Source organism: Gadus chalcogrammus, chromosome 17, assembly GCF_026213295.1.
Source record: "Gadus chalcogrammus isolate NIFS_2021 chromosome 17, NIFS_Gcha_1.0, whole genome shotgun sequence".
In the NCBI taxonomy this organism is placed as follows: Eukaryota; Metazoa; Chordata; class Actinopteri; order Gadiformes; family Gadidae; genus Gadus; species Gadus chalcogrammus.
This window is the reverse complement of record NC_079428.1, coordinates 7,734,929-7,746,862: the sequence shown is the minus strand read 5'-3', so window position 1 is coordinate 7,746,862 and position 11,934 is coordinate 7,734,929. Positions and strand designations below refer to the sequence as shown.

The following is an 11,934-nucleotide window of genomic DNA, read 5'->3' as shown; positions in this document are numbered from 1 at the left end:
GGTGCAGATGCATCCGATTTACTTAATTACTGTCATTTCCTTGGGCACGTATGCAAACACACGTCCTCAGACACGACGCGCGCGCACACACACACACACACACACACACACACACACACACACACACACACACACACACACACACACACACACACACACACCCGACTCGGGGAAAGTACCAGCCCATGAACGCTAAACAGCATAAATGTTATAAATATGAATATCCAGAGAACACGCACACTTCACAACAGAGGCTGTAGGAAACGGATAAGGCCATAGAATCTGCTCCGGCGGTCGCAGGTGTCGGATTGCACGCATGCCAGCCTGCTAGCTGTCCTGTGAACTGACACACTGCGATGCGCCGGTTGAAATCTGTGACGCCGCGGCAGTTGCAGATAAAAACGTCAGTCTTTCTTTTCTCACTGTGTCTATCTTTCCATCTACCTCTGTCTGTCTGTCCCTCTGAACGCTAATAAGGGGATGAATGTAAGTGGGTCGTTTTAGTTTAGCTTGGTATTAATGTATGAGCTTGCCACCACTCATAATCATATGGTGCGAATGCATAGGTGTAAATGTGTAGGTTAAGTTCAACATAAAGGATGTTTTGGGCAGGTATAGATGATATACCTGAATATATCTCTTCTCCCTGGGTGGAGCTACATATATGATCGTGGCTCCACACACAGAACATGGCTTTGGATATAGAAGCTAAGCCCTCTCTGGGTTTAGCATTGTATTAATGTATGAATGTTCTATACATTTATACTAATATGTATTGAAGGTCATGGTTTGATTATCTATATGTATAAATGTGTCTGTTTTGTTAAATACAAATGATTCTATGGGCAGGTACAAAAAGAGGAGATTTTACGTTTACTGTGATCTCTAGGCAGCCCTCAACTACCAAAATTCCTCAGAAATCCTGAGGCAGCCGTATGATTGGCCTAAGGTAAGAAACGTTCAGCTCATACCGTATGGTTAATTGCTAATTTCTCATTTTAAATTGCTAAAAATAAACTGTGGGCAAGTGGAGACTGTGGAGCGAGGAAGGTCAGCGTTTTGATACGGCCGTGCCTTTATGTTGAATTCATTCAAGTCAGGGTTGAGCATCATTAGACAGCAGCGAGAAGATCGATGGAGAGAGAGAGAGAGAGAGGGAGGGAGGGAGAGAGAGAGAGAGAGAGAGAGTGAGCCATATATTCAAATATATTAGTACATACCTGTAATGTTTGAATCCTGAAGATGAAGACCGTGACACATAGCTTGGAGACACAATAGAGATGGAATGTTGTTTTTTTTGTGTGCGCGCGTGTGCTCGTGTCTGTTTGGTGGGTGCGAGTGTTAATGCGTGTGTGGTGATCTCTGTGTCTCTGCGACCCCTGTGATTGAATCATTGATGTGAAATGTCTGAATCTAATCAGCACACACGTTTGAAAGGCTGTGTGGGGATTCTTCTTTTTTAAAGATTTCTTTTCGCATTTTAATGCTTTAATATAGCGTGAGATAGAGAGGAAGGTATGGGAGATAGAGGGGAGGACTCGAACCCGGGTGGCTGCATTTTAGGCCTGAGCCTATATGGTACGCGCTCCGACCGGTGAGCCGCCGGGGCGCCCCAGGCTGTGTGGGATTCTACAGCCGCTGTGAAAAAGAGACCAAAGAGTCTGTTTATATGCCATAAAAAACGTAATATAGTAACATATTCATTTTCAAATTCATATTTTGGACTTGTATGTAAAATAGATATGTACGTTTGATGTGTATGATCCCTTTAAAATAATAATCATTGTGCTTCCGTGACCTTAGAAAGAGACCTTGATATCTCCATGGGGCGGCCATGTTGCAACGCCATCTTTGTACGGTAGCCCAGAACGAACAAATGGCTCTGGGGTGAAGGCCTGTTGAATCCAATCAAAATAAACCTTAAGGGTCTACGGGCTAAGGGTTTATAGGAGCATTTTAATGAGCAAGGTTGCATATGAAGTGCACCAATCACTGTGGAGTGATACAATAATTGGACGAGAAACATAACCCTCCCTCAGGCGCAGAATATTTTATGAGTTATTGCATCTAGGGCCGATGACTTAGTTAGCTGTATAAACTAACTAACCCCTCTGTCAGAGTTTTGCAAAAGGGACGGGTTAAATCCATTTGTATACCCCATCTTTTGAGGAGCCACTCAAAGAAGGGGTTTATGGTCACTGGTCAGACAATCTGATTCATCAAATAGGCATTAGAACTTTGCAGATAATGTCCAGGAAAAAATTACATGATAACTTATTGATATCACTCTGATTGTTTCCTTATAGTCCGATGTTGCTATTGTCATATAGTCCCTAAATGTGTGGTTGCAATCAGACATTTGGTTCCTATGCAACCTCACCACTAAATGCAACAAAATGTTACACACTGGATCATCTTTTTATGAATAAAATATTAATTAATAATGATATATAATAGATATGAACTAGTAATGCATTAGGTCTAGAATCTAGAATACATTGAATTTTGTCTAATTCTTAACTCATCACCGTATGTTGTGTTTGAAAATCACAGCACCATATTTATATCATTCATGTTTCGTAACTAGCTAGCAATGCTAGGCACATCCGTAAAAAGAATAAATATGATGCATAAAGTCGTCTCTTGTACCTCGTCAAGCATGTCAGTCAAATTTCCCTTCGCAGTCAACTGTTTCGCAAACTCCACCGCCGTTCCGAAGGCTAAGCTAAGCTACTCGCCGACCCGACGACTAGGCCTACCTGGTTTTCTAAATCAGAAGCGCTCCGTCAAACCGGACTGCTAGCCCCACTGCGACGACGGCGACTTATAATTATTCCCTCGTTCTTTTCCCCCGGGACTTGCATTTCACACACCGCTGAATCGAAGGGCAATAAAAGATGAAAAAGTAAATGTTGGATTTGCGACACGGGAGACAGATGTGCGCGCCATATCTGCAGATGCTGTGGATAATGGTATTCGTCGCCAACACCGTCAAAAGACAAATGTAGCGTGTATGACGTGTCAACAGAATGCGATGGCAGTCATATCAAATACAAACGGCTAATTGCAGAAACAAAACAAAACCACCTCACATTGTGGCAGACTGACTCTTAAATGCTCACTCCTGAGTTTTTTGAGTTTTTGTTTTATTACACATTTTTTCTTTCCTTTATTATGATTGACTCGAATGGAGGCAAAAGCTCTAATTCTGACGACAATTCTTCTCATGCAGGCTACAGTGACTGAGTTTATATCACAGGCCAACTTTGTAACACAAGCCCATCAGTCACAGTCACCCATAGCCTGCCTCCATTCTACTCCACACTTTGTATAATAGACTTGCCTCTGAAGCCAGAACCACTACGGCACATATAAGAGGTTGTATGCGTGGCTCTGACTGATAACATGGGGAGCAGGTCATTACTATTCAGAGTTCAGTGTAAAGCAGTGCTTGTCGGTGCACTATCCATAATGAATGAAGATCCTATACGAGCTATATATTGGCTCGACATTCTAAAGGAATGGAGTGGTGGAAGTTGTTTGAAATATGGATTCATTTTCCGTCTGAGATAATCTCGATTGGTTTCCCCTCTCCGAGGTCCGAGGTGAAAGCTCTCCCCTGTTCATTGCATGCACTTCTAGGGGAAAATCCAATTGGACTAATTAGATTAAACTCCATTTCCCAGACTGTAATTTCTGCTTGTGATCCAATGTTTTATTACCGCTATTATCATTCAATTAGGCCACATTAGGAGTCCTCACACATGGCAGACCAATGATAATGACATGGGTTGAAAATAATCACATTTCTTATGAAGCCATCCCTAATTTCATGTCTGCGATTAATACAATATATCTTATCTTATCAATGTATCTATTAATTCATCTTATTCCTGTCCATCTATTGTCCATCTATTCATCATCCGTCCATCACACATAATATCCTCCATCCATCATGTAATTATGTTTCCAGCCATTATGTATTAAACCATCTATCATTCACCCATCCATATATTCACAGATGAATATATGCCATTTATTCATTGTTCATTATTTTGACCTGAAGGCAGGCACGCACGCACGCACGCACGCACGCACGCACGCACGCACGCACGCACGCACGCACGCACGCACGCACGCACGCACGCACGCACGCACGCACGCACGCACGCACGCACGCACGCACGCACGCACGCACGCACGCACGCACGCACGCACGCACGCACGCACGCACGCACGCACGCACGTACATAGCAGGAGGCTAGCCTGGATCCATATACACATCAACCCCCCAAGATCCCTTATTAACAATAATTCATAACCTCAAAAATATTTCCTAAAGTCCAACGCTATAAATTCACCAGTCCTCACCCACCGGAGAGAGCCTTTATTTGACCATGCTGAGCCTCACAGAATTTGAAAAAACATGAGATAAAAGCATCTACCGGGGATCATTAGTGTCAATATGTGCGATGCGTCCCTTGTTTTACTCTGGTACTAGCCTTATCTAAGCCTGGGTTATTTCAGGGTGCTGGATCTGGTTTGTTTGCTGGGTGTGTTTGTCATCCTGGCCTGTGTTTGTTCACTTAACACGCTGCCCACATAGGCTGTAGTGCCTTCTGGAAGTCACGACTGTGGCGTGAACGTGATGTCCGCTGGAGGTCTGTTTGAGTCGAGAGACGCACTGTACATCTTTTCCTTTTCTTTGTATCCCTCCCTTTGTCGGTCTCTCTGCAAGGACACAGTATTTATTATGCATGCATCTATATTGATACATCTATATATTTAGAAAGAGAGAGAGAGATAACTCATTTTCCGTGCCAATTAACCTTTTTCATATTGAATAGGAAATCGAGAGAAAGCAACAAAGAGAGCGAGAGAAAGAGAAAAAGTTAATTAGGTTAGCCTACATGTAAAGTTGTATATGGAATATGGTGTGATGGCTTTGTTTATTGTGTTGAGATCCAGAAAGGGAGATTATTTGCATTTATGACACACGGACAGAGTGCGATGTGTGCATGTGTCTGTGTCAAAGGGAAAGGTAGTATACTTTAACAGGAAAGTTGTGTGCAGGTGTGTCGTAAACATTCATTCAGTAGCATATAAAAAGATGGGTTGGAGAGAGAGAGAGAGAGAGAGAGAGAGAGAGAGAGAGAGAGAGAGAGAGAGAGAGAGAGAGAGAGAGAGAGAGAGAGAGAGAGAGAGAGAGAGAGAGAGAGAGAGAGAGAGAGAGAGAGAGAGAGAGAGAGAGAGAGGAGATGGAGAGAAGGATGGAAGGACGACGTTGGGGACGGAGAAATGAGAGGCAGGGGATTGGAAGAGGAGGGAGGGCGAAGGAGAATCAGTGGGAGATAAGGGATGTAGGTGATGAGAGGAGAGGAATAGAAAAGGGAAGCGGGGAACAGACTAGAAGGAGGCAGAGGAGAGGAAACTAGAGGTGAGGGGAGGAGAGTAATAGAGAAGAGAGGTGATGGGAGGAGAGGAGGGATACAGAGGAGAGAGGAGAGGGGAGAAAAAGAGAGGGAGGAGAGGACAGGGATGCATGAGTGCAATGTAAGGAGCCTGAACGAAGAAGAGGAGAAGGAAGGCAGCATTTAGATAATGTGAGGTAGATAGAGAGAAACGAAGAGGGAGAGAGCGAGAAATGAAGAGGGAGGGAGGGAGAAATGAAGAGGGAGGGAGGGAGAAATGAAGAGGGAGGGAGGGAGAAATGAAGAGGGAGGGAGGGAGGGACGGAGGGAGTGGATTTAGAGGTGGAGGTTGTGACTGGAGGGCGCATAAGTATTTTTAAACATACAGAAAAGACCCATAGTCACACAAACACACGCGCACACACGCACGCACACACAAACACACACACACACACACACAGACACAGACACAGACACAGACACACACACACACACACACACACACCATCTTTGAACTTGAACTTGCAGGGAAAATGATGGCAGCAGGGTCTCGGCTCTTCCTTGGCGGTTGAGGAAGGGTGAGGAAGTGTGGGGTGAGGGTGGTGTGGAAAGACGAGGTGGGGAATAGAGAGAGGAGATCATTAGTGAGGAGACGCTGGGATGGGTGAGATAGGAAGCCTTGCACAGAGAGAGAGAGAGAGAGAGAGAGAGAGAGAGAGAGAGAGAGAGAGAGAGAGAGATGAAGTGGGAGTATATTTATGCAGAACCGAGAGAGACGCTAGTCATAAGCGTGTGCACCTGTGAGTGTGTGTGTCTGTGTGGGTGTGGGTGTGTGCGTGTGTGTGTGTGTGTGTATGTGTTTGCGCATGTGGGTGTGTGTCTCTGCATGTCTCTCTGGGCTTAGTAGCGCGATATCTCGGTGTTCAGGTTAAGGTTCACCGGTGCCAACGCAGGGGTCCATGTTTGGTGAGCGTTGGAGAATAAGATATTTAGGGAGTTTGGTCAAAAATACTTGTAAGGGTTGTCCGATCTGTTCCTGCCCACCAGCGAAACCACACTTGAACTCATACAGGGTGGATGAGGGGTGAAGATTGGAGAACAGAAACAGGTTTGGGCTTCAAAAAGCACTAAGGGTTGAACTAAACTTGAACCGTGACCGTAACATTGAATCTTGCGAGATATCTCACTTCTGAGCTGAGATACGGATGTTTCATTATGTTGTTCATCGCCATTGATTTTATGGTGCCCGATAGGGACACAGTGACATGAGAGCTACACCAGCGCACCACTGCAACAAATACAGCACAGAAAATATAGATTTGTAACTTATTTTTGACAACTGATTGGTTGACATTTGTTGAAAATAGATCTGGGAGGAACCACGGTCACACGCACACACACACACACACACACACACACACACACACACACACACACACACACACACACACACACACACACACACACACACACACACACACACACACAATAAGGCTGGCACTTGTAAACACAAACATCCCTAAAGACCAGAACACAGATTGTGCGCGTGACTTATTTATTCATTCCACGTGTGAACCAAACTCAATTATGTTCTTGTATTTTTTGTCATTCAAAACTTTTTAAGAAGGGTGACAATATCGACTTCAAAAACATGAGCAGGAAAATAGTCTAGAACTAAATGTTATGCTTCTAATCGGTTTAATTGGTTGATTTTGTTGATGCACTGATATTTTTGATCATTTTGGCTGTTCCTACGGTTAGTGTTTTTACTATTTTTTACTATTTTTCTTTCCATATTCTAAATGAATCCCAGCAGCAATCTCAAATCGCCAAATTCACTGCTGAAGCGATTATTAACTCAACACTACGGTTCGATGGTGGGAACATCTCTTAGGCCTATGTCTGTATAATGTTGTTGTCTCAAACTTGATTTCTCTTTCCCAACGAGAAATGGATGAGATCTCACCGGAGTCTAAGATTTAATGCAATTACATGTGTCATTTCATTAAATAGGACATTTATTTTAGAAGCGTTGTTTTTCCCCATTTGTTGAAATTCTCTCAACATCCCGACAGCAATCAATAAATCAAATGTTCTGGCTGAAAAAAAAAAAGATGTGATTGGTATCCGTCTGTCACAGGCCAGTAATAATGGTTTACCTGTCCATCTACCTACCTACCCGGCAATTTGCGCTGTCTGCCTGTGAACACATTGCGCATGACTGGAGTTTTCCACAAGGCTAGACTCTGGCGAAAACGAGAGCTAACATAAGTCACGTGTTGTGGGTGAGTGGCTCTGGAGGGAGGCCTGAAGGGAGCGATGGGATTTATTCGGTTGAATACTTACTAATACTACTCAAAATCTCGCTTACTCTGGCTGGTTTCTCCAAATTGCCTACTCCACCTTTAATCAATCTTCTACACAGCCGGGAAGTGTATGTGTCAAGCAAGCACACAAAAGGCAAGCACGTACGCATGCGCAGACAGACGCACGCGCTCAGGAGAATAGTGCTGTTGGCCTATCCAAGCCTTTCTAATGGAATGGGCTCAATTATTTTGAACCAATTTAACTGCACATTATCCAAATGTGTCTTCTAATCCCTGGTGTATTGTGAGCATAGACTGGAAACGGAGAGCCATCACCTTGATGTGGAGCTCATGTGAATCTCTTTCTGCATTACTGAATTCAAGTTTATGAAGTGGAACTGAAATCCCACAATTTGTGGTAGTAGAACTGTGCCACCGTGTGGTAATAGTAGGAACTGAAACCAGTGTGCAATAGAGGAAAGAGCCAGGATAGGCAGGATTAGAGTGACCAGAGTTTACTACATTGAATTGGAGTCCTGGAAGGGAATAATATGGCCCTTTGTAGTTTAGGCTTACTGGTAGCCTTGGACACTGCAAGGGTTTGTGATTCAAATACAAGGGTGTGAACGTATGTACGTATGCTATAATATATATATTATAGCATACGTACATACGTTCACACCATACATACGTTCAAGGATATACAGATTCATGCTGTGCACATGCAACCACATATGCTAATGTATGAGCGCTTGAATAAATTGAGAATAACCCAGATAAACACGCATTGACTACACACACAGACACACACACACGCGCAAACACACACACACACACACACACACACACACACACACACACACACACACACACACACACACACACACACACACACACACACACACACAAACACACACCCAGAGACTATTTCCAGATGTGCACAAATGCACACCATTACACTCACACGCACACGCATAAACACAATTGATGTCAGATTTCTAAAATGTTCTCTGGAGCACATTGAAGGAACAAACGACTGCTTGGGCCAGGCAGCATTTCCCTCCTCTGTTCTCAGTTTGTTTAACCAATCAAATAATAACACCTTTGCTCACGTCCGACAGTGGGGGGTTTTGGGATGAAACACAAGACGACTCCGTGCCCGGTGAGAGTTTTGTTAATTAAACATGACCTCATGTTTCAACGCTGATTGGTATTGTGTAAGCATCGATCGCACCAGAACAGGAAATGTGTGTGTGCGTGTGTGTGATTGTGTGTGTGTGTGTGTGTGTGTGTGTGTGTGTGTGTGTGTGTGTGTGTGTGTGTGTGTGTGTGTGTGTGTGTGTGTGTGTGTGTGTGTGTGTGTGTGTGTGTGTGTGTGTGTGTATAAAGGAATGGCAAAGGCTCTGTGTAACAGGCCTTGTGTAACAGATCTGAATTATTCCTTCCACAAACTTAGCGTTAGCCATTAGCCTCAGCCTCAGAACCTCCAGTAAGAGGGTTAGAGTTCGAAATGGGATTTGCAATAGGGTTATAGTGTGAGTAATAGAGTTAGTGTGAGTAATTTAGTTAGTGTTAGTATTAGGGTTGGCGATAGTGTGTGTTCGGTGAGGTTAGGTTTATCTTTGATTTCGGTTAAACACAGGCAGGCCTGGCTCTCTAACATGGCATTAGCAGTTAAATATCCAAATTGTATTAAATGGAAGGGAACAGCAGTATATTAACTAGGTTGTGCAGCACTTGCCTGACCTCTGCTGGTGGAGTATGGTTAAAAGATGGCATCAGGCCCAAAAACAAGCAACGCATGACTGCATGTTTCTATTCCATGAGTTTAATTGTAACTGCACAAACCAATGCAAATGTGCTACGTTGATGAATAATGTATATATATAAACACTTGTATATATAATAACAAGAGGTGCTACATAGTCTCTATCCCGTTGGAAGCTGTTTTTGTCACACTATGGAAGTCATGGTGCATACAATATAGTAACATGTAAATACCGTATATTAATAATAAAGTAACATGCATGATGTGTTTATCGTATGAATATCATAACCCTGTATTATTGGAGTGTTACTTGATGTATGCCTAAAATAACGAGGCAGAGGAGAGCATTCACCTATCGATAAAGTCACGCAACCACTTAGGATCTTGCATAAGAAAATAGAGAAACAAGTAGTATAATACATTTGAAACTGAGTTTGCACATTGAAACATTTTGGGAAGGCAATGCCAATCCATTCATGTGAAGAGGCACGTGGTGAAACCAGCCCTTACCAACCCACCCCAACCCTGTCTGACTATCAATGTAAGCTCCTAAGAGCACGAATAAAACCTTCAGAAGGAACACAAGGATGGGTCGGAATAGAGGTGATAAATAAGATGCGGATCAGTTTATTATTTTATTTTATTTTATATTTAATATACAGGAAAGTATTAAAAGTAACAAAGTTACAATTTAAAACGGGCCTGTCTCAGTAAAGTGGTGTAAGTGTGTAAGCACACGTGTGCATCTGGTGTGGAGAGCCCTTTACACACAAGGTGACTCAGTTCATTCAGTGGTTCATTCAGCCCGGATAAGGGGCGGTGTGTGGGTAAGGGAGTCTCCCTCAGGACGGCAGCGAGACGGTGACATGGTGGGCCACAGTCAGGCTACAGGTGTGATGCAGTTTGCCACAGACCCAACACAGGATTACAACTGCGTCAATCCTGGTCTGATTACAAGCCCAGCAATAGGCTGCCTCTAATCCCTTGTGACCAACAGATAAGAGGGTTCGTTTTGTATTTTAGTCTTTCAAAAACATAAACATGGACACTCTTGCCAATGGATAGGACCTAGAGTCTGTTATTAGTTATTCGGTTATTAAGGAAAATACCAGACTGAATCTAAGAGCATTAAAAAAAATCCTGTTTAAATCAACACGACAAATCATACCTCTGGCTGTCATTACCTTCTGATCTTACTCTGATCTGAAAGTTGACATTAACACATGCACCTTCCAAAGATGATAGCCGTCACATCTTAGTCGTGGGATCGTCTCCTGGTGGGTCAGCAGATTCCTCTCATCACACCACAAACAACACACACACATTCAATCATCTATCATCATGATAAGAATAAAAAGGTCAAATTCTGTAGCAGACAGATTGACCGTCATTGGATCAATAAAACAACGTTTAGAACACATGCGAGTTTCCGAGTGGAACCCCGCAGCCTTCACATCCAGAGGACACAGAGTCTAGATAAATCCAGTCCACACACTGGTCCATTAACCCACGGACTGCTTCCTATAAATCATCAGGAGTGACGGTGACAGCAGTGACACGTTGAAGACTAGTCGAACGGCGAGTTTAGTAACAGTGCTCTATTACGTATAAGTGGCAGTGAGCGTGAAGGTCACTTTAGAGTCTGGATCGTTCACCACCACCACAGACATCCTTCCCCCACGGAGCGCCCCTCTTCCCGGCCCCTCCATCAGCTGCTCTCCATCACCTGATTCCTGGTCACAAACACAGGTGTACTTCTTCAATCTGTGTCAGCATCAAAGTCACAACTCTTCTCTGTTTTGGCATCGCAGTGGTGAAACGGTCTCCCTGCCGATTTCAGGGCTGCAGAGTCGCTCCCCAGTCTCCGCAAAATACTCAAGACGCACTTGTTCAGGGTTCACCTAGACTCTGCATAGCCCCCCCCCTTACCATCCCTATATAAAGTATGTTGTACGTTACACGATATATTGTTTCTCTTTCTTCTGACGTATGTGCTTATTGGACGTCGCTTTGGTTAAAAGCGTCTACTACATGCCCTAAATGTAAATGTAGTTCTTACTCGGCCTTACCACCGTTGACACGCCTGATCTCGTCTGATCTTGGAAGCTAAGCATGGTCGGTTCGGTTAGTACTTGGATGGGAGACCGCCTGGGAATACCATGTGCTGTAAGTGGTGTCGGGTGGTGGCCAATCTGTGGCACTCTTCCCTCTGGCCTTAACATCAATCTCGTGAGCCCCAGTGCAGTGATGGGGACACTGTGCTGCGGCAGGCGCCGTCCTTCGGAGGAGACGTAAAACCGAGTTCCTGACTCACTGAGGTCATAAAAGATCCCAGGGCACTTCTCGCAAAGAGTAGCGCTTATTAATCCCCTCACTCTCCACCTCAAAGCTGGTGTGTGGCGAGCGTTCTGGCGTAGATTGGCTGCCGTGCATCACCAAAGTGGGTGCT

At 44.0% G+C, this 11,934-nt stretch overlaps 1 pseudogene; it reads left to right on the top strand.

Moving 5' to 3' along the window:
- Positions 1 to 11,538: 11,538 nt before the first annotated feature.
- LOC130370592 (5S ribosomal RNA) lies at positions 11,539 to 11,658 on the top strand (annotated as a pseudogene).
- The last annotated feature ends 276 nt before the right edge of the window (positions 11,659 to 11,934 follow it).